Source organism: Falco rusticolus, chromosome 2, assembly GCF_015220075.1.
Source record: "Falco rusticolus isolate bFalRus1 chromosome 2, bFalRus1.pri, whole genome shotgun sequence".
NCBI lineage: Eukaryota > Metazoa > Chordata > Aves > Falconiformes > Falconidae > Falco > Falco rusticolus.
Genome location: NC_051188.1, coordinates 112232462 through 112256966, shown reverse-complemented (window position 1 = coordinate 112256966; position 24505 = coordinate 112232462). Strand labels below are relative to the sequence as shown.

The window sequence follows — 24505 nt, the reverse complement described above, 5'->3', positions numbered from 1 at the left end:
AACGATAAAAAAACCCCTCTGTAACTCAGAAAGTTTTGCTGTATACCTCTAGATTCAAATCTTTAACATGACAATATTTGAATCGTCAGTAAGTCTATTTTTACAGTAAGCCTCTGAAAGCCAAAACTAAAATATAAAATATTATAATTACTGGGAGAGCTATGCTTTGATTTGTGAGAATAACCAAGGTGTGCAAGTCCCTAATGATGCTCTCACTCGCTGCTTTCTGAAGTCCCTAAAGGCTCATAGATTTGTTTCTCCTCACATTTATATCTGCCAACGATAAAAGCAAAGCTTTACCATGGTTCTTTTGCTACTATATCTACATGTTTCTGCCCCATTGCAAGGCTCTCCAAGTGTTGCCAATGCAGGAAGATTTACACTGAAATAAGTAGCTACAATGAAGATTCAGCAAAAACGTCACTTGAACTTGCTGCCTTCTAAAGCTACTGTTCAGGTTTCTTTACAGTGAACTCAAGCTGAATTTGCTGGTTATTTTAGGGTAGGACAGCTAAAGCTTGACTTATTCTCTGCAGGGTCAGACAACTGAAAGGTGACAGCTTAAGCAGTCCTAACACACAAGCATGCCACAAACTGCTCCAAGGCACATCGAAGTGACTGCGATTGTGTGTAATGGACACATTCCAAACATAACCGAGACATCTGCTGGCCACCAACAGCAAGAAATAAATAATTATGTAGTATATAATATAAAATGCACATGATGATGGAAAATAGGTGCAACGTCAATGCAAAGAAGCAAGCAAAACAAAAGCCACCAAATGAAAAGCCATGTATATACCAATATGCCGACAAAACAGCCCAGAAAAACAAGCTCAAGAAAACAAAAAACACATAGAAGCAAGCTTCTACCAACCCAGAATAGCAGGCAAAGCTGATGACTGTGGCTTTACTAGCCAAAAGTCCTCACAACAGTGAAGCTGTTGCTATCTTTGAGGAAGTAGTAGATGGGGACTCAGAATTCATTTCTCAGCTTTTCAATTCTAGTCAGATGCAAACTGAGCAGACATAAGAATGGTAGTTTATTTCACATTACTGACCTTTCAAAAAAAATATTTTCAAAATGACCCAGTGCTTCTAAATGGTTTGATTACTACCACACCCATACATACAATTTAGAGAACAGCATAGGAATTACAAAAAAACCTCAGCAACCCATAATTTGAAAGTGGTGACTTTTGCCTCCTCTTAATCAGAAATTATTTTAAAAGTAATGCAGTATATCATCCTACAGCGTATTTTACTTTCTTATAATTTTCAATTGCTACTGTCTCATGATAAAAATTTATGTAGCAGTTGAAATATTTTCCTATAGATGGGACAATGTGCAGATTTTCATGCACTAAACAGAACTGCAGTTAACTCCACTAGAACACAAATTTTCCATTTAGATCCTACTTGTAGAAAAAAAAAACAATTGAAATACAAACCACCTGCATCAGCTACATTCCTATTGCTCCCCTCCCTCATTTCCTCCCCTCCACACCATTTTTAACCTTTGTACAAAATAGAAACCTCAGTTCAATCAGTTTTCTGGAAAACTGGTAAAAACAACCACTGACCAAGGCCTAGGATCAGATGTTCCATGTTTCAGCCTGGAGTGAATTTTTGTTGGAAGAACAGAAAGAAATAGTAATGAAAATACCAACACTGAGCCTTTGAAAAAAAAAGTGCTGCAAAGAGCACCAACATATACTCCTTTGCAGGAAAGCTGTTTGTCAGAAGCATTTCTATAAGTGCTAAGTCTAAATGCAATTAATTATCTGTGCCATCAATTTCAAACCCGAGTTCCAAATCAATTCAAACTGTAAGATTTCCTGTCTAATGCAGGTTTGAGAGCAAACCAGTGAGAAAACTCTGCTATTGCATAGACAAGGCTAGCGCTTACATGGAATCTTTTTAGAATCTTACTTTCAAAATTTATTCCTACATCTACGACTATATCAGTATCTATATCTATTTAGAAATACACCATTTCCTCTTGCGAAATTGATGGCTGTGATGGATGCCAGAACTGGTTTGTTTCTGTTTTCTGCGTCAGGTATACTTTGCTAAAAGGGTAAAGTTAGATCAGAACAAAGGTGGCTAACTGTCTAGTTCTGGCTCCCGCACCTTGGGGCAGGGGTCCTTCTGGGAGAGGATGGCTGCTCCTTCCTTGGACAGCAAATGAACAGTTGACAGCATTGGAGAAGCCAGGAGTACTTCTAGCCAGCTGGCAATCTCCAGGCATGGAGACTGAGTGGAGCAGGGGTCTTGCGTGTGGCAGAAGGTAAACCCTTGCCAAGCCTGGTTGCTGGAGCAAAGAAGCCCGTGGAGCCTGAACAGAAGCCAGCTACTGAAAGGTCTCAACTGGCAAGCAAAAGCTTGAAGGAGAAGACATACTCCTCAAGGAGCTAGTGGATGGGAAGGAGATTTATTTACAATACTCTCTATTCAATCTCTTTCATAAGACCTACGTTCTACTTGTTTAAAGAGTGATCTCATCTAGTTTATTATTCTCTATTTAACGGACATGAGCTTCAAAAGCTTTCTGTAAGCTTTTTGACCGCTCTTTCTTTGTAGTGAGAATTGCCCCAAAAACAGGAAATTTCACCACAAGGTTCAAGCCTACTCGAGGCTCTGCTATAATAGTTTAAATAAAGAACCATAAAGTGAAATGCAGAACATTCTCTCTTATTTAAGTAACAGCAAAAAACAAACAGTAGAACATGTATGGGGGCATTCTGCAAGAATCTGGGGGGACATTCTGCAAGAATTTGGAGTTTGGTACACACTAAACAGACTTTCTATATACTGAAATGTCCGTGGGTTGCTCAATACAAACAGTAGTAAATATTTCTGGCTCCCCGCAGAAGCTAACAGGAGACACCAAGCTTCTTTTTAATGTGTCTGATACTAAAATACAGCTTCTATATTGTACTCAGGTGACAGTATTTATTCCTCCACTTTTTAAGAAGGTTGTACTTATCGCTGCATTTGTATTCCATGGGTAGTTTCTGAAAACTATTTATTAGTTGCACTGCGGCAACGACTAGACAGCCCAGGTAGAGCACAGAAAAGAAAGCTTTGTCCTTAAAGACTCAGCCAGCTCCATGCTCAATGGACTTGCATGGTTTCCTAGCCTCACCCCTAACTCTCCCTGCTCTTTCAGAACCTTCTCTGGAAGTTCTTTTTTTTTTCTTTTTTTTTTTAATCCCCATTTCACTTTCTTAGAAGCCCAATACACCTTTTTGGCCTCTTCCTGACCTACATTCCCGAATCATTACCTATTCAATAGCTTGAAATGCCAGAATTTTTGCATGTTACAGAGATGCCAGAAAACGGCTAAAGAAGCAGAATATATATTTGACTTCTGGGAAATACACCTATGCCAAAAGAGTAATAAAGTATACCACCACTGATGTCTCCTTCCTGGATTCTTACATTGTAAGCGCTTATAAAAAAAATAAAATGCAACAAAAAATATAATTGCATAATAAATTCCAATATGCCCTAAGTACATTATTTCAGTTTTCTGTAATTCCCAGGCACATATGATGTAATTAGTTTGCAAAGTATGAAATAATTATGCATAAAATACTTGTTCCTAAGCAGACACACTTCATTTATTTTACCTGTCATTCTCTTTTTCTGCGGAAAAGATTTCCTTTCAGAATGTTTTCTGAGACAGAAACAAGTAACCTTGATAATTTGCATAGTTTAGGTTATTATGAGTAAATTTTAGTATTAATGCAGTGTTTCAGCTGCATTAATTAGCAATTGTTGAGACTGACAACCACTGCAACAAACTGGTGGTCTGGTTCACAAGCACAAAAACCTGTACTTTACTTTTTGCAAAAAATAACACAACCATCATATGTAGTCATGTAGTGAAATCTTGCAATAGGAATTATATCAAAGAGAGAAAAGAAACTTAAAAACACAGTGTCATGGAAAAAAAATTAAAATCCACGTTTCATCCTGGGCATAAAAGGCAGTTGGATTTGTTAGATGTAGTAGCCAGAGGGCAGCATCTTTAATCTAATTTCTTTAAAAAGACTATATCTTAATAGTATTTTGAGTTTTATATTTGAAGAATGAGGAAGAAATAAACAACAAAACCCCCAAATCCTCCAGAGTAATTTGCAGATGTTTTGACAATACTAACTTGACATATGCTGCCACCCTGGGATTCACTCAAGAAAATTTTCTTCCTCATGTTAGAGCTGTTCCCTCTGTCTTGGGAATAATGTAACCAATAGCTGGAACCAGAAGAATTTCTGATGCTCTACAGGTTGTGCTAAAGTCCCAGAAATTTAATACTTAAGAAACTGAAAAAATCCCTCTGATCTCCAGGTTGTAACTTTCTGAATGCAGTACCGTCATCAAATGTGAATTAGTTTTCAATGAATGTATATTGTGTTTCCAGATATACTTGAATATACTTGAGAAGGCCTTTTGCTTTGTCCCTAATTAATTCAATACACCAAGATGCCCACAGGGATGATCTACAGCACTCGCTTATAGTTGTACATCAAAATCTGTCAGGCTACAGACGACCACCACAGCAAGAAAAAAAGAGACAGAAGGGTAGCAAATGGAAAAAAACCCCAAACTACTATTTTCTTCTGTGTTTAGTCTTCTAAGCCTTCATACTTCTTATCAAAACATTTAATTGTCCTTTAAAAAAATCATGTCCACATTGGTTTGTTACTGTACTACCAGTTTGCCCATTTCCAACTGATATGCAGTTAGTACACTGATGCCTAACCTATCTAGTAGCTACTTGCATGGTATCTGAACTCCAAATATTTTCAAACTTTTTAATTATTTGTATGTGGAAAGAAAATCCTTTTCCTTCCTCTTTCTTTCTAGTCATGCAATTTGATTATTTTCATACAAGGAGGCATACAAGGCTAGGCAGAAGTGTGGATATTTAGTAATCACGTTTTCTATTCCTGTTTTATGTGTGTGGTGAGGCCACGTCTGCCTCACCCCATTTCCACTCACTGGAAATGTAGTCCATAGCATTGCAGCTGTGAAACTACTACCTTTGCTCTTATAACTACCTGGTCGTGATTCCAACGGAGTCCAAAGGTCAGAAAGATAGATGAACTCCTAATCAGTCTAGAGCCATGATAGATTTCAGTACTGGGACAGAAACATTGAAATTGAATCTACTTGCACAGGTAATGCTAATGTAGACAGAAAAGCTCGTGGAAATACATTAGGAGTTTCTATGCAACCTATTAGATTGGCTGATGCATGTACCGTTGGAGTCCTTTAAAGGTGACATCATTTGTAAGTAAAATTAGCGGAAGTAACAAAACCTGAAGGTCACAATACTGGGGACAGATCTTTGGCTAATTGGGTGTGGAACAGTAATCTGGCCAATTTGCAGATACATAATGATTTTTTTTCCCCCATTAGGAAGGTGATTAGTAACATAGATGAGTTCAAAGAGACATTCCAAACAGCATCTTTCACAGTTTTGTGTCACTCAGATGCTGTGGATACTTCAACTCCACTGAATTTCCCAACCCATTCATGTACTTAATAAATCCAGGTCATCACTGAGGATGATAAGTAACGTGTTTGAAATGGAAGAATGACATAACAATCCTTAGAGATTAGTTTTACTTTAATTCCAGTGCATTTCTACTTCTCTTTGAACCCTTCTAAAGTACTTGGTAATCAAAAGGAAGAAACAATGGGGGCAACAGGAATATACTTCTTCTATCTCTAATCATCTGGTCAGCTTCTACTTTATGCTCTGGTTTGCAATATAATAAGCAAAGACTAGACGGCTTTAGCTGAGAAATACTGCTGAAATATTTGATTAGCTTAGAGAACAACATTCAGCAGCAAGCTGCTTTCTCCTTTTTATCTTTTTCAGATTTTTTGCACATTGGATAATGCATATGTCAAGGAGTACAGCAAACTCCCTTCATTAGAAGAGGTTCTGACTGTCTCACTAACAGAGGCATCTTCTCTGTGCTCACCTTGAAAAGGCCAAAGCACTGGGGATCCAGAACCTGTCCCTACACCGTTAGCTATTACTTATCAGAGTGGGCTGTATTTAAAGAACAATTTTAGATGCTTTACGAAGAAGATCCAAACTGCAAGGTAATTTCTTCAGTGAAACAATTCACCATTTCCTGCAGTCTGGATGGAATGAAAACAGTTTAAGGTGACTTACAATGACTTACAATCTTGAACACATCTGCCAAGTGAGGTTTCACCAACTGTTGCCAACTGACAAAAGAAGGCCAGGACGATTATATGCCCTTCATGAATGGAATAAATATGGTAAAACTTTCCTGCATACCAGATTTTCTGCACTGAGCTATATTTTCTTCCACAATAATTTTCTGTATTGCCTTCAGTTTGTCTCTTTTTCAGAGCATTCAAGAAACATGGCAATATGTAAAAAAAGAACTTGCCTTCTAGAGTGTTTATAATGCCTGCTTCTGGCATTAGAGAGGCACTGCACTTATGTTCTGCTTGCTTTTGAGAATCATAAGGATGACATTTATTCTCTGAAGGATGAGGGCTGCCTCACTTTCACATAAGAAATTTAAGTTTCAAATCTTTCCAAAACATACAGGTTTTGACCTACGAAGATGCTTTATTGTTTTATTGCATTGGGATAACGTTTAACTTTACCTCCAAAACTAAAGCAAGAACCACATTAGTCGGGATGAAATGTCATCTTACAAGGTCTGCTCATCTGGTTCCTTCTGCAATGGGGAATTACAGGATTTCCTATTATACTAATGCAACTGGACATGTGCCACAGCATGGTACCCTAGAAAAATCTTTAAAAATCATACTTCTCAAATGTGCAGCTGCAAAAATTAAAATTGCAAAATGATCTGGCAAGGTTAGAAATGGACAGAATTAAAATAAATGAGATTCAATAGATAAAAGTAATTGGTAATCTTATATACCGAGTTGGAGACTGGTATTTTGAAAGCAGTAATGCAGGACAGAAGCTCTGAGGATTAAAGAGGAAATTCTTTAACTATTATGTTCAAACGCAAAACCACTCTAAAAAGATGAATCCTGTTCTGGGTTGTACTAATCCTGGCAATTATGGTAAAAGGAAAAAATAATGCTACAATATTCCAAAACTGCATACATCATACTGTGTCATATAATGTAAATTACAGGTAGAAAGAGGCTCTCAGTTGGGAAGGTAATTTCTGAAGGTCTACCAATGAAATACTACTGCATAAGTAATACTACAAAAATGCAAATAATACAATAGAGAGCTGTAATAACAGTCCACACCTGCCTAAGAAAATACTAATACAAATTAATTTTTTTCTATAATTTTGAGGGTAATACTGAAAAAACAGTAAGTTTCAGGCTAAATGATAGTTTTTCGTAAGTGAGAAATGTAAGATAAAGACCTTATTGAAGTAGAAGGGATAGATAAATACTAATCCTCTTGCAAACTAAAACAAAGGTACGCAGATTTCTAAGTTTGCTCTTCTGTGAAGACCAGACCAGGTAATTTCTGCTCATGCTACTGATATTGATACTAATAATTGTGTTAACAGTACTTGAATGATTGCTGACCAAGGCAGATTTAAGCTTGTATAGGTATTAAAAAATGTCTAGCCGAACAGCACAGAGCTCTACCAAAACATTGCACATATTTTAAAGAACATCAGTTACAGTGTACTCACTTTTTTTCTTTAGGAGACTGCTCTTTACAGTCATTGCTGGTGACCTTCATGCACTGGCTTTAGTCACCTTTGGGTGCAAGGAATCCTAAAGGTAGGGAACATGGAACAACTCCACCAAATTTTACACTCAGCACTACTGGAAATTCAGTTTCTCCTCAAATCTGCCCATGTGCAATATGCTTTTCATACATGTCTGCAGCTGACCATGTCTTAAGGAAGCTGTAGAACTGAATTATACCTATATTCCTCTAACCTTGTAGATGGTGACATTACAGCTCTGCTCATTCATTAGTTAAACAATGATCCCATCATACTGAAAATGCTTTTAGTGGCACAAATAAGTAACACTCACAGCAGAGTCATGTTTACGGTACTGCTTCTTATTTCTTGGAAAGTCACAGCCTTCTAATTTCTAAAGAGTGCAGTCCTGTTCAAATGTGTTATCTCAGCAGGGTTTGGAAAGACTTTCTCACTTATTAAAGAACAAAGAGAGATTGCTTTCTAAGTGAGAACAGGTATAATATGTGTCTGTTCTTTCTGCACTTCTTGATCATTCATGTAGATACATGAATTAACATCATTCTTCCTGTAGCAGATGGCTACATTGGCCAGACATGCAGTAGGAATACTCATATGTCCTAACTACATTATGAAGTCAGACTCCCTGAACTCCTGCTGCAGTTAGTGGAGCAAGATAGCTTCCTCCAGAGGCCAATTAAGAACAGGTCACTGCCCTGAAAATATTCAGAACCTGAACAAAACAGCAAAGAAATCATCAACGATTGATAAGTCTATCTGCAATCAATCTACCAATTGATTCCAGTACCAACGTAGAGTCAACCACTAATGTATACGTCAATACTGAAGATATTAGTGGTGCTAGTGATGACTCGCAGATCTCATTATCTAGGGAATTGAAATACGGAACAAAGTATCAGGAGACATCTGAGACGAGTGCAATTCCAGGGAGGATTCTCAGAAAGCTCTTTGGTGGTTTCAACATCTTTTCTGACAGAGCCCTTTAAATTTTTATGATGTCTCCCATATAGCCTAACAGCACACAATCTGCCTCTGAACTACAAGTACATAGATGCTTCCTCTTTTGTGGGATTTGTCTTAGTTTTCCAGATGCAGGTGCGCTGTGAAAGAAACTATTAGTGAGAAATGGTGATCAAAACAGATAATTAAGGGATTGGAGCATCTCTCATACAAGGAGAGGCTGAGAAATTTGGGAATTTTAGCATGAAGAAGCAGCAAATCATGAACTTAATCCAAATTCAAAAGAAAAATTTGGCAGCAGAACTTTCTAGATCTCTAATTTTCTGAGGAACCTGGTCTAACTGGACATAGTTGGAGAATAAGGTTGGACTAGGTGACCTCTAGAGGTCCTTTCCAATGTGAAACATTCTGTGATTTTTTTATTCTAGATGTTTTGGGGGTAAAGAATCTACATGTCTACATTTGTGAAAATACACTTTTTGTGCAGCTATATTCCAAGAAGGTGGTGGCTTCAGAAGTGCAGCCATACAATATTTGGAGTCCAGAGTGGTGGCCAGACATATTCATCAAGCACTACCGAATACTGTTTGGAAAAATAAAACAAATATTTGACATACAATGGCATAAATGGCATACTAAGTACTAACAGCTGCACTGAACAAAAACTCTACCATGAATTAACAGTTACTGACAGTAACAGAAGTGTAGAATCATGCTACCATTGGTAGCATTTGTCCCCAATATCTGACACTTTTGGGGCCATTCACATACACCAGATATATTTGAGTATACTAGAAGAAACCTGTCCACGCTTAACATATATGTATAGACAAAACACAGCTGACTGCATACTGGCTTTTTCATTCAAATATTTATTGAAGGCATTTTCTTTTTTAAGAGTTGGGGAAAAATATTCCTCTGGTTGGTTGTTTCTGCAGTTGAAATTATAGCAGTAGATACAGGATTGAAGACATTAATTTGAAAAGCAAATACACAGAGTAACTACCATTTACAGCTTCATAGCTAGAGAATGCTACTTACCCTTCACACTTGCAACGGATGATTAATTATATTGGTTCTCATACTGCACTTTTCTTAACTGGTATAGTCTGAAGGTTCACTAAGAAACCACCATAACTAACCTGTCTTCAGTTTGTTACTTTTGACAGATAGATTTGTGTGCCATACAAAAGGTAGCATTGAATATTTAAAAAATGCAAGAAGTTGTTTCAATGTTGACTGATTTTTGTGGCTATTTTTAATAGACGGTAAATCACTTGAGTATTGGAGATACAGTCTAAGAAGAATTTCTGTATTTACTGTGTACTACTGAATCATACATAATGGATCAAGAGTAACTTCCAATTCTGCTTCACAAGCTGTCTGAGACATGGCATAAGCAAAGGTATTTGGCCTTCAGGACAGTGACTGTTACCGTACTCTTTCTCGGGCTTGTCGACAAAGTGCCCGTCAAAGGACATTAATTGCACATTTGGATGATAATATGTTCACAGCATCAGATGTAATAAAGAGTGCTGCAGTAACAATCTGCAACACTGGATACATGAATGTTTTTGATATCTAAGTTATAATAGCCCATTTTTTAATTATACTGTGTCCTTGATTCCTCCTTCTCTCTCTTCTCTTCACTTCAGAGCTGATCATTTAACTCCTTTTTACCTAGCATTCATCTTCTTTTCCCTATTCTCCAGGCACAAAACTTAAGACCTCTATTTTAAAAAGTTTTTAGAAAAATAAACCTGTTGTCTATACACATGAATCTCCTTTCCCATCTTACACAAGTCCTGGTAGACTCAACAGTTCTGGAAAAATTCCAGATATCAAATATACTTCCTCTGGTATACAATGATATTTTAACACTACCACTTTTGACAAAAGCAGCACTTTTTCTTCTGATTTCCGTTTTGCTTGCAAACTGTTTGCCAAGTTTGATGCTTTCCTCAGATCCTCCTCTTGCCCTTCTTTAATCAGTGTTTCCAAATTCTTCAACCAAAACTTACTAAATTAAATTGTATATTTAATTTCTTTCCCCCGTAACAGCCTTTAGTATACTCAATGTATGTTCACCTCCCAACTGACAGTATTTGTCCTGCCTCAGTGATCCCATCTTTCCTGATTTTTCATTCCTCTTACTCTTCATCTTCCTTCCTTCTTTTTCTTTGAAATCTTCCCTGACTGCACATATATGTGGGTGTTAGAAAACCTTGGAATAAGCTGTCTTTGACTTAATTTGTTCCTCCATCTAGTCTCTTCTTATCTCCATCAGTCTTTAATTGATAGAAAAACTTGTTGACATCCCTCCTAGTAACAATGCTCCCATTTTCTGTAGTAAGCAATTTTGTTTGATACATAATTTCTCTATAAGAATGAGGCCACCCAAAAGAAATTAGAAAATAAGAATGGGCTAAACCAACTGCATATGAAATATACATCTGGAATACTCATTAGTAACTCTTTAAATGGGAAGAGTACATAAAAATAATTCATTTATTTGTATTTAAAAATGTAAACCCCAAGGTACACTTTATCTTTTCTGTAACAGAAGTGCAAAAATGTAACAACTGAATTTAAATTACTTTACATTTATCAGCATCCTGAGCCATATAAGGAAGAATGTGGCCAGCAGGTCTAAGGAGATGATCCTTCCCCTCTGCTGAGCACTGGTGAGGCCACATCTGAACTCTTTTGGCCAGTTCTGGGCTCACCCAGTACAACAGAGACAGGGACATATTGGAACGAGTACAACAAAGGACCACAAAAGCGATTAAGGGACTGGAACATCTATCATATAAGGAGAAGCTGAGAGCGCTGGGACCGTTCACCCACGATGAGGTGAGATGAGGAGGCTTAGGATGTCGTCAATGTTGATAAATACCTGATGAGGGGAGTTGAGAAGATGGAGCGAGGCACTTCTCAGTAGTGTGTACTGACAGGCCAAAAGAGAATGGACACAAATTCAAATGCAGGAAATTTAACTTAAGCATAGAAAAAACTATTTTACTCTAAGGGTGGTTAGACACCTGCACAGGCTGCCCAGAGAGATTATAGAATTTCCATCCCTGGAGATATTCAAAACCTGACTGGACACCATCTTCTGGGACAACCTGCTCTGGCTGACCCAGCAAGAGCAGGGCGGTTGGACCACATGGTCTCCAGGGGTCCCTTCTAACCTCAGCTAGCCTATGATTCTCTTGATTCATACAGGCAAAAGCTGTATCATAATACCTAAAAATAACCAACCCAAAAACAAACAAACAAAAAACCTCCAACATTTTCAAGCATTCCTCTTTTCCTTTTTGGCTTTTAAATTGCTTTCTTATAATGAACAACTGATATCCTGAATAGCACTCTGCTGAACTGTACTGAAGACAACTGCTTGAGGACTATCCATCCATAGAGACAAGTCTTTACCTGGTATTGCTAAAATGCTGACAGATTAATGTGATGCCCTCTGGAAATGAGTGCTGTTCTGAGCAGGGCCTCCCATTAACATGTCTTTTTGCAGCACAACAAATCTAAACCCCTTTGATTGCATCACTGAAAATGTGTCCAGTTAGAACAACAGAAAGGGAGAAGCTGGAGAGACGGAAGCCTGCCAGACTTCGGTGGTGAGTACGCACGGATGAGCGCTCTCATGCTCCAGGATCACGCTCTAGGTGGTTGTGATCTGTTCTCAGCTGCGTTAGCTACTTAGAGGATATCACAAGCTTCAGCTCCCCAAGAAAACTTTTGCATCAACACTGAATTACAGCATCATGGTCAGTAATAACAACAACAGAGTTATTTGGAAGCTCTGGCAGCTTACACCTTCAGGGTTACTGAAAAGCCCAATAAATTACCTCTGTACCTAGGGTTAATTTCCTCATTGAGAATGGATGTTACTGCTAGCTAGGAATTTAAAATGCTTCCTCCTCAGAACAGCAATCCCATGATGTTACCAGGATTCATCTGGAGGCAAAAAAATCTAGTTAATAAAATCCCTAGTAGACAAAAAAATTAATTCTATAATCCAGTTATTAAAGGTGCAGTTATGAAGTGTCTGTAAATGCTGACTTATTGAATATGCTTTGGAACCCTGTAGGCTTGATAGCCAAGAATCGTACTGGATTACTTTATTTCCAAGAGGTCCATTCTAAGAGCAGGGGGGGAAATAATCAAATCATACAGCACTTAATAACCCTCAATTAAAAATCTGCATTTTTTAAAAAAAACACAATTATTTTGTAGAAAAATGCTCAGAGTTGATACTTTCTCTCAGCTTTCCTAAATTTGAAACTGTCTTTGAAGATTTAATGTTCTCTAGTTGAATCCTGGAAAGTATCACCAAACACTGATAGATTAAAACAGAATAAAAGACCCCCTCCCACCCACACACCTCCCCCCAAAAAAGGGGGAAAAAAAGCCCAGCAATCAAACAGTTGGAGCACAGAAAACGACAATCCTATCAATTTAAGAGGACCGGCAGATTTCACTTTAGAGCCAGGAGAAGAAGGGTAATCAGCACTACATGGATTAACGCTAATGCAAAGGCACTGCGAAGTTCTGTAAGAGAGCACAGGGAAGCTCCTAGTGTAAAATTTAGATCATGAGCTTTACACCAATAATTAGCATAGTCTGTGACCAGGTTGATCTCCAGGGGATGAAGACAAAATGAAATTCTCATATGCAAATTCTTCCCACAGCCATAAAACATTAAGTGGATTAAAGCCAAAAAGAGGCAACCACACCCCCCCCCCCCCCCCCTTTGTCTTCCTCAAGAGAACTTCAGAGGATAAAGTTCCTCGGAGATTGCTTAAATTCAGAAAAAGGGGAAGGGGGGTAAAAGACTGTGGAACTACTGAAGGATCTGGCCTTGGCGTGTCTGTCTAGATCCAAGACAGCTACAGATGAGCCTAGATGAAACATTACTGACTGTGACAGACAAAGCAGGATGGGAATGATGATTGTATTGCTCTGCAATGTGAACTGCGGTAGTCAAAGTAACGTCCTGAATTATTCTATGAATGTAGGCGCTGATCATCCATTTTAAAATTAAAGATATATTGTTCCCTGTGAAAATGAAATCAAAGACTCTGCTCTGATCTCCCCCATTATGGAACAAATCAGATAATGTAAATCAAGTATCATCTCGTAAGGTGATCTCTACTGGAATAAATTTGGCAGCTGAGACAGACATGTCAAAAAGCCACTACAACAATACCCAGGAAACTCACTGGCACTCTGCACTGTTATTTGGTCTCTGATATTTCTGTCAAGTTATTGAGGAACGGTGCCTAGCTCTACTTGGGGGTGAACTTACCACATAAAACTATAGCAAACATCAGAAACATGAATTCCTGTGCCTAAGGAAAATCTTTGGGCACCGCTGAAACCCTTCAATCATGCAACGACAGGTACCTAGCTGAGTTGTTGAGCTCAAGTCTCGGATGCGCAAATACCTAACGGCAACTGCCTGAATTCTCCTGGGTCACTTACCTGTGTGGAGGATGGGGGGTAGATCCTGGGTCTGCATCAGGGCAATTCACAAAGAAGGTGCTCCTCCACTTGTTTTACCCATGAACTCACCCGCTAGACATCATCAGAGTAACTTGCTAGATCTCCTCTTGCAGGCAAACTGTGGTTCTCCAAAACCTGCCTATTCATTGTCACCCCCAAACTTCTGGTTAGAATGCCTCCTCAGAAGGGGCAGACCCAGAATTTCCAACTCACTTGCCCATCTGCATGCCATTGCTACTGGACTTTGGGGCATTTGCCATTAAAAGCCTCCTTTGAAACTGTCCTACTTTGTATGAATACGTACTATACACATATAAATACACATTAATTGAAGCAAAGACTTGAACATTATGCCCCCATGTCTCCCACCTGTTAGCTCATCTTTTTTTTTTTTTTTTTTTTTTTTTTTTTCTTGCCTGCTGTGAATTTTTGCAGTGGAATAGATTCAGTAAGTGAAGATGTGGGCAAAGCCTATTAAGAAAGTACAGTGGCTAGACAGGGCATTCTCTGAGAAGGTTGGGAGATCACGGGTCTTATTTCTGGTTTCTATTAGAGACTGTGGCAATTGAAAACCTTGTCCCTCCCTTATGCATCCCGCTATCAGTGATTGCTGTAACCACCTGGCTACTGGCTATGCCAAGCAGCCTCGTCTGTTTTTCCATTTGTGTCTGTTTCAGTGTGAGGAAGATCTGACCCAGTTTAAATGACATCTTTTAGAGAGAGTAGAGAATCCCAAGAAGCACTAAATACCTTCCTTTAGGCTGAAGTTGCTTGTCCAGGCTTTATTCCCCCTGATTAGGTTTTTCCTAATGTTTTGCTTACAAAACTTCTGCTTCAGCTTGTTGTCTTTGGAGAACCCCACTCTTAATTTGTCTTGATCTCTCGGTACATTTCTCAGAGAGTTTGAATATGTAATTTGAGGCAGATATTTACTATAGGTAGAAGTGCTTTTTGTGGAACCAATCTATTGTTTCCTTAATGAGGAAAAACTGGTTTTCATTAAATGGTCACGTGTGATAAAGTCACTAACAAAAGCCAAGTGTTGACTCTTCAACCTCTCACCACACCTACTTGACTGTTTTCAAAAGCCGAACACCAGGTAAGATTCTCTTTTCTGTCATCATCTAACGAATGATATAAGTCAACTTAGGTACTGGGCATGAGTTATCAACATACAGTGCCAAAGTCTATACAGATTCCACAAGAGAGGCATACATAATGAACTTACCTTAATAAAACTTTTTTAAACATCTCAGTTCTTGCTACTTGTAATATTAATACTACTGATATTTGAATGTGTGAGGTATGAAGAGTTCTGTATAGACCAGAACTGACTGAGTGAGGAAGATGTTTATTTTTCTAATTTCTCTTTTGGTGTGCAGGGAAAAAGGGTGACATTTCCATGGTTGAAGTTAAAGACATCTCTCATCTGAAAAATGGATTCTGTTAACATCAACAATATACAATCTATACAGGGTATGTGTATCAACTTAGAGGAAAAAATGAGGAAAACAATCGTTAAGACAAACAGCAGACTAAACTAAACCTGACAGACTTGAGTGATGACATAATACCCTCCTACTCTGTGATGGTGACACAAAAATGCCAAAGGACACAAAGCTGTCAGTCTTGTTGTTTATCTTCTATCTAAGACTAATAAAGGGAGGTTGGTGATTGACAGAACAGACATGGGCACAGTCCTACGCATACAGTTTGCACGCTGTTTGAAAAATGTATTGATGGTTTTAGGGGTAGCTTGTTATTGCTTTTTTCTGCATTACCTTTGTGATCTTTCACAAACTTTTGATAAAACTTTTTAAAAGCTATCATTGCTTTTTTAAATTCATGATTAGTAGTTATAATTCCTAATATTGCAGTACCCTCATAACTCATTAACAGTTATCACCTTCTGAACAAGTGTCCAATTTAGTTGAAAGCAAACCTAAGTTTTGCATAACCCCTTAGGTACTATCATGGTGAATAATGGAATATTATCAAACATATCTATTTTTAGCTATCTCAGAAAACAGCCTAAATGCATCCTGCTACATCAGCTCCCAGCTACTAAAAGTGGAAAATGACACAGGTCTCTGTAGAACACAACACTGAAGCAGCACCATTTAATTTTAGCACATAAATCTTGTAAGGCAGGTAAAACTACAAAGAGAGAGAACAAGGAACAGTTTACATAGTGAAGAGTTGCTGAAAACAAGTGACTTATTTGGTTATTGCCTCAATCATTCTGTAGGAAACAACCGGTAGAAAATACTCTGAAATGAACCAAGTATCTTTCAGAGTCCTGGAGAGTAATTCAATGAAGAAGTCTGTGTTACTGAAAACACAGGAGACAGCATTTTCAAAATCTTCCCCTAAGTAAATGTGTGTGTGTGAGGATGCAATGCCAGTAAAATTCAAATTATTCTGCTTTATTAGTCAAGACTGTCATACAATTGAAGAAGGAACCCTATAGAGCCACACTGTCTTACAATTCATTCCTTTCACTGGAGGGGTTACACAGGCCTCTGCTAGCAAGGTACATCTTTAAGACTTCCAAGAGATATCTTCTTTTCTAAAAGCAAATATACACAATAATAAGAAGGGCATTTGGATCCTGATTGACGCTTCCCCTCATACAGAAACTAACACTGAGAGGCACAATACTGAGGAGCAATATGTTTCCCACTGAGACTGGCCTGCTCCCCTGCAAAGTGCTGAATGTACTCCTGAGAAACATGCCATCTGCTTCTGCTTTGGATCCCAGTTTGTTGTTTGACCTTGTCTGGAGGCACTTTAGCTCACTGAGCCTATGATTTCTAACCCCACAAAGCAACAGTGACTTTTCCTTCCATCTAACACGCACTGTAAAGTGTTACTAGGAGAAAGGCAAGGTGCAGGAGAAAGGTGGAGATCTCGTTCCAGAGCGGACTGGAAAATATTCCTTTATTGACACAGAAATGCAAATTAGCTGTGTTTTATCAGCTCTGTTAATCTCCCAGTTACTGAGTGCTGGGGCACCAGCAGCAAGGACAGGAAGAGTCTTTGGCTGGAACAGCTGAACTGAACAAGCATACCCCTATGCTTTTAAGCCCCCTCACGATATGTCCACGTGTTTGCTGCTGCGGCATTTGAGACGGAAGTTTCAGTTCTGATCTCCTCCCTGACACCAAACCAGTGCATCCTCCTCTCCCTTATTTCAGTGATTTCGACTGATGACAAATACATTTTTTAAGTTTCAACAAATAATTTATCTTTAAGGTCGTGCTTTGGCAGTATATTTAACACCAACCAACGTATGTGAAGGATAATTGGAAAACTCCCCTTCCTTTCAGTTAGATATGTTTTAATGAGACGTGTCAGTGTGCACCACAGTGTTACAGGCACATTATTCCAGCTCTTGAAGTTATTTTTTTTTGGCATCACATCTCGGCACCTGAATCCCCCCCCCCAGCTCAGAAATGCACACCCTATCATGTCTTACCCTTTCACTAACGTATAAAACCTGTTTAGCCAGTGGCCTCAGCAGCAGGTAAGTGTTCCTCCACCCCCTTGCCCTGCACTCCATTCACATTTCTGGTAATAACAGAGTATTTTATTGCTTTTTCAGCTGCAGGAATCTGCCAGTGTTTCAGCCATCTTGCCTTCCTTGGGGCAGGATAAGAGGAAAATATATGAATGAAATGCATGAGAGGAATAGAGTGGGATTTTATTTGCAGAAGTGCGCATGAGCTCAACTGCTTCTTCTTGTTGCAGTACCGCTGTTAGCCTTCTTAAAGAGATCTGTGCCTCTTACACGCACATCCCTAGAAATTTTATATAGAAATCATTGCATTTTAATATGAGTATCTGCCCTTATTTTGTCTGCATTTTTTGTTCGGAAATTAGGGACTTGTTGCTATTGTTAATTTTATAATAAAAATAATCTGATGACAAATTTCATCTGATATATTTAAAGCAGTAACATGATACATTGACTGTCACTTAAATATACAGCCACAATACCATGTCATTACTCCTCTCTCCATGCCACACTCCACAGTGAAACCCAGCAACAATTAAATGAAAGCATTTAAACAAATTCGTCGTTTCAAGGGCAGCCTAAAAATATTAAAAGATAGCCTGAAAGCACTGTGCTCTTTACACCCTGATGTCAGCCTCCTGTCAAAGTAGCTTTATTCTGATTATAAAAGAATGTGATCTTGACTGAAATAGCAATGAAGGGAAGCACTCAGTCAGAACTGCTCAGATGCAATTCCTGCTCTAACACATCCCTTGTTGTAAACAGATTCTCAGATGACATTGGATCAGTTATGTTTCTCCCTCAAAATCTTAAGTGCTTTGCTAAAGCAACATCCCGAAGAACTTTATGATAGTAAATGGAAATCACACGCAGCTACATGCAACAACCTGAAATAAACAGTGGTACTGGGAAGAGAATAGCTCTTAATGGGACTACAAAGATGGACATTCTGCTGGCAGAGGCCGAGCCAGAGCCCATCAATGACAGTGGAAGTGCCTCTGGGATAATGTATTTAAGGGGAGAAAAAACAGGGCAACAGCAGCAGCCAGAGAGGCCTGAGAGCTTGCAAGAGCCACAGCCCCCCAGGCCGGGGCAGGAGGAGGCCGGGGGGCTCCAGGCGCCGCAGCAGAGACCCCCCGGCAGCCCCTGGAGAAGCCCCCGGCCAGGCGGGCCGTGCCCCCAGCCCATGGAGCCCCCGGGGGAGCAGCTCCCCCCCGCAGCCCGGGCAGGACCCCCCCGGGGCAGGGGGTGCCCGCAGGGGGCTGTGACCCGCGGGCAGCGGCGCTGGGGCAGCTCCTGGCAGGGCCCGTGGCCCCGCGGGGAGAGGAGCCCGGGCTGGGGACCCCGCGGGGACCCCCCTGGGGCCGGCTGGGCCTGGGGGGCTGCGCCCTGGCAGGGCCCCGGGCTGGGGCAGGGGCAGGGGGCGAGGAGCCTCCCCATGGGGGGCAGGGGCGGCAGGGACAGCTGTGAGGGACTGACCCCAGCCCCGGCCCGGCCCGGCGCTGCTGGGGGGGCCGGAGGTAGAGACACCGGGAGTGGAGCTGAGCCGGGGAGAAGGGACGGGCGGGGGGAGGGGGTTTAAGTTTTGGGTTTATTTGTCATTACCCTACTCTGATTTGATTGGCAATAAATCAAACTAATTTTCCCAAGTCAGGCCTGTGTTGCCCATGACGGTAACTGCCCAGTGCTCCGCCTGCCCTTATCTTGCCCCAGAGGCCTTTCCTTACATCCCTCCCCCCTGCCCAGCTGAGGAGGGCAGTGACAGAGCAGCTCTGGTGGGCACCTGCTGTCCAGCCAGCGTCAGCCCACCACACATCCTGGCTTTTAAATAAAAAAGAAAAATATCAACACCAGACTCAAAGTAGAAGAAAAATTCAAAGTAGAAAAATCAAAGTAGAAAAAAAAGAAAAAAGATTTGCACAGTGGTGTTGAACTTTAGCAACCCAGCTGTACCCCGTGGAGCAGCCGTCCTGTGCTCCCAGCCACAGTAGAAACATCTTGTATATGCACAGTCCCAGAGAAGTGTTTACTTCTTAGTCTGGGCATACTTGGCATGTGAAATCCCCTATATGATGAAAGAGTGGTGACTCTGAAGGGACATCACCTGAGCAGCAGTTTACTACTGTAACTTCCTTTGTTATCTGGCCAAAGCATGTACCATGTCACGATCTCCTATGGATATGCATGGAAGTGACACTCACTGCAAATGTGCAATGTCACTGAACATAGTTGAATGCCATTGTATAAGGCTGGACTAAGAAGAAAGCTAGGCTAAGCTGTATCCAGAAAGTAAGTGGGAACAGGATATAATACACAATGAACATGTGCTTCTATGTGCAAATGTACTTCTTGTTAGTCACTGCTCGAATTATGACCTTTTGGATAGTCTCAAAGTAAAGCACCACAAAGTGTGCATTATAATAAGGAACAAAAGGTGATTCTGCAGTGGACGATGTAGTACCACAGTAAGAATATCAGACCTAGCGTGCAGCTAACAGCATAGTGCAGAGGCATCTGAGACCAGACCAGCTGCATGAGCTGGGCTCAGCAGCAGTAAGGTAAGCACAGTGATATGGCTATACCACTCTGGGGAACCATGCTGGTGTTTCCGCACAGTACTTTGGTTGGCTGCATGTCTCAGTCAGTATCTCTGCCTGCTGATTGAGCCATAGATATTTTTCAAGACATCTTGATAGGTTTTTGTTTCCCTAACATAGCAATGCTGAAATTGACTGTGGGAAATTTCCAAGTTTTTCCTGTCTACTGAGTTGAACCTGATTTTACTGGCACATTGATTGCTGAAAAAAACACCCCACAAAACAGAGAATTGTTTTATTCTTGTAATTAATAAGGTGTAACCTTCATGTTAAGGAAACCTTTTATCCTTCAGATACTGCACTATGCCGTTACAAAGTGGATAATAATAATTTGTCCAGCAGGACTAGCAAGAGTGCATCAGAATTCACAGTAACGATTTACAGGGCCATTGATTGCTTAAATATTTGATCAGTCTGTATCATTCATCTATTGCAATATTTATTCTACATTTAAGTAGTTTTCCTATGCTCATTATCTCTGGAAATCATATTGGGAGTTGTAGTCCTTTGAACAAGTTCTTATAGTACAGAATAAAAAATGGGTCTTAAGTCTATAAACAGAAAGATAAACCAGAAATTATTCTCTATTTTTTATTGCAAGGTGATGTTTTTGTTAATCAGACTACCAGAATCAATGCACCATAAAAGATTGTTTGGCACAGACAATATATAACACAGATAAACTTAATTACTTTTCAAAGGGCAAAGAAAACTGTTCTGGGAAATAGCAAACAGGTTTCTTACTGACCTGACCTGAGCAGACAGAGCTGATAGCTGCTATACCATAGCTCAGACACGGTTGTATTTTACAAAACTTCAGCCAGGCATAGGCAAGTTACCTGCTGTAGGAATTCTAGAATTAGTGTTTTCACAGATGTCTTTTTACTCTGTGCTATTAGATCTGGTGGAATATTAGGATCAGTGAGAGCCCTCTATAACTGACACTAGAGATTTACAGTGAAACACTTCTTTAGTCAAGACAGCATCCATCACTATTATTCATACTGAGAGGCATCTTAATTGGCAAGAAGCCCTGCTGCAATCAATTATGAGGCAGTTCCTGCCTGTGGTAGCCTTTGGTCCAAGTGCGTCACAGTCTGACTCAAAGGGATGCCTCCACTCCCCTCCTTCTCCTAACAGGAGAACGTGGTATTTCAGCAAAGACATTCTCAAGGACTCATAGTGGGTACCTGGTTATATCAGCACCAGGGCAGGTAGTTTTGTGCATGATTTTCTTATCCTAAGGCATAGAGGCTCACAGAGAAGCAGACATGGGCCATGTAACCGGTTACTTGGAAATGATAGTTATGAGAACCCATGTAGCTCTTCATCTAACTGCCCAGACTGTGTTCTCTTTTGAGCCAAGAGGAAGTGAAAAACATACTGACAAGACTGTATATTTTTTACTGAGATTAGGATAAGGGCACAATATTAATGAATTGTAATCAGATTAACTGATAGACAAAGAGAATTTGCAAGATCTACCTAGTTTGTATCCAAGATGGAGACCTATGTGATGCAGATTTGCAGTGCCACTGAAGAAGACAGCGCATGCTTAGGAGAGAAAACTGATAGTAAACATGACATTATCTTCCAAACTATAAGGCACGGTAGACAGACAATCTCTCAGATCAGTATATAAATACATAAAAACCTCTCAAGTACTTGCAGGCATACTTGAAACAACTTGTTTTCTTCAAGTTAATATCATGACTTCCATAGTTCACATTAAGTATTATTATCACTGATTTTACAAAAAAAAATATTCTCCAAAACACATCTCAGAGGTATACTAGACTATACTACTTTCATGAAATAGGAAGTTAGTGACATAAAATCCTTCATCAATTATCTTAGTGTAGTCCTGTTCTGTTACAATCCAATTTATGCTGCTCAAAATCTTCGGAGCTACTTTCTCCTTGAATAATGTCTCTGCTTCTTTTACTTCGCTCTTTGTGGCTTACACAGCATTTCAGATTTAATAAATCAAGCCCTAAAAAAATTATGATTATTTCTGTTTCAAGATTTCTTCCCACGTACTCTTCCCCTATCTTCATTCTCCCTTCCTTTCTTACGTCACTGTACTTCACAAACGTACTTTGTTTTTTAGAGTTTTACTAGTCTTTATTTTTTTAATGCTGTCTCTTTATTATATGCTACTGCTTTTATTTCTTTTGTTTTCCCTTTATCCTCTTTCACGTCTCAGTACTGTTATAGTGTGCTGAAGTACACCGTAGGAGACAAGCTACCATGCATCCTAAAGAGGACGTATGAATGTAGAGGGGGAAGGAATCAGCCTGAATCTCGGTTCAGTTCCCTTTTTTCTTTTTCCTTTTTTTTTCTTTATTAACAAGGTAATTACTCAGTTGTGCTGCCAGTATCTAATTATATTGAATATTATTTTGTTAGACTTTTCTCTTTACTAATTACAATGTGTGTAAGGTCTTTTGTACGGTTGTACCCAACACCATGATGGCTGTGGCTTACACACTTTCATAAATAAATTGTAAACTGCCATTTGAACACAATAGAGTGACAGGCATATTAAGAGATAAGATAACATGAACGGGACTAAATAGTAAATTATTCCATATGATTTCTGAGATAATCACATTAAGTATTAAAAAACATTTGAAGAATGCATAAACTGTCATATCTCAGCTCCCCTGTCTCTTTCTCCTCATACTTTCACATGCCGTTTTTCTCTTTATTTCCATACTTATATTGAAAATATAAATTAATGGAAATACTCTTTAACAACCAATCAACCAGTCAGAATTTAAAGTGCATGCTTTCAGGTGTTAATCCAATTTCTTCTTGCATGCCATAGGAAGGTTATGGAGCAATGGATTCAGAGCCATGCTGCCTGCACGAGACGCAGACATAGTGATGGCACAGTAATGGCCAGTCTCCTGCTCCATGTAAGACAGGGTAACTGGTAGGCCTGCACTAATGATGAATTTCCTCTTTAAGAAGCTTTAGTTATCATTACTTAAAACCCTCCTGTTTCCTAAAACCACTTAATTTTCAGAATTTGCAAAAGTCAACAATTACTTATTTGGCAACTAGAACAGGGGTAAACCATTGTGTGGCAGGTATTTCAACGAAACTTTTCAATGCTCCTGTTTTTCTCCCTCCTGTTTTTCTCCTGCCCTTCCATCCCCCTCCAAACATATTTATGTTCTAAGCTGTCCACTTCATAAACATACAAAATGTGTACACCTGGAACTGACCTCAGGTAGACATGAAAAGAAGGCTGAGTGGCAAATAATTCAGTTATGTCTGGCTGTGATTTCATATTTATATATAAAGTAGCAGGGGTTTTGTTCTGTTTTATTTAATAACACCATCTCAGAGGTACAATTCTACAATACGTATTTAGTCTAGCAAATAAAGAAAAAACCTGATTTATTAATGCATTTACATAACCATTTGTTTTATTTTTTTGAATACTTGTTCTCAATTATTACCTGTTTTTGTAATGGTAATTACTTTGTTAATGCTATGTATCTATAGTTCCGTTACAGTGCAAAATAACTGTGGGAAGTAAACTCCCAGTTCTCTCTTAACATTTTTTCCAGTCTTTTTAAAGTTACTCTCAAAATATTATGAGAATTGACAAGTTTCCCATTTCTGATTATACTTATTCTAGTAATCTAATTAGTTCTTCCTGTTCTGTGATTGTTATGCAATTATATTATGTCACAAAAACTGCACGTTCTGTTAAATTGTTTCTTCATGAAGTTTTAGCATATTAAAAACAAGACAAAAAGCATTCTCTGTAACAAAGCCATAAATAACCCCTGGCATTTATATTTTTTTATTATTATTTATAAAACTCTTATTAAAACTCGAGCCTTTCAATTTAGTGGAACACATTGAGTATATGAAAATAAAATCTTGCATCATAACACACTATCTTTGAAATGTTCTGTGCCAATCATATTAGATTGTTCTCATTGACTCAATCAGGCATAATTTAATCAGAAATAAATTAACTTCCTCTATTAGAGTAAAAATAAACTCTTGATTCATATTCATTCCCTTAAAATATTTGCTTGTATCCGCAATCGTGTAAGGATTAAGGGGCTCAGCAGGCCTTATGGTGAAGTGATGCATTTGCAGCTGATTCCTTGGTCTATGTTCCAAAGTCTGCAACACACGAGACATTACGTGTGATG

General features: G+C 39.2%; 1 protein-coding gene across 3 annotated transcripts in view; it reads right to left on the bottom strand.

Annotated features, from left to right (window-relative positions):
* CADM2 (cell adhesion molecule 2) overlaps nucleotides 1–24505 on the bottom strand; it is a 669939-nt gene that overhangs the window by 131256 nt on the left and 514178 nt on the right. The window lies entirely within an intron of this gene.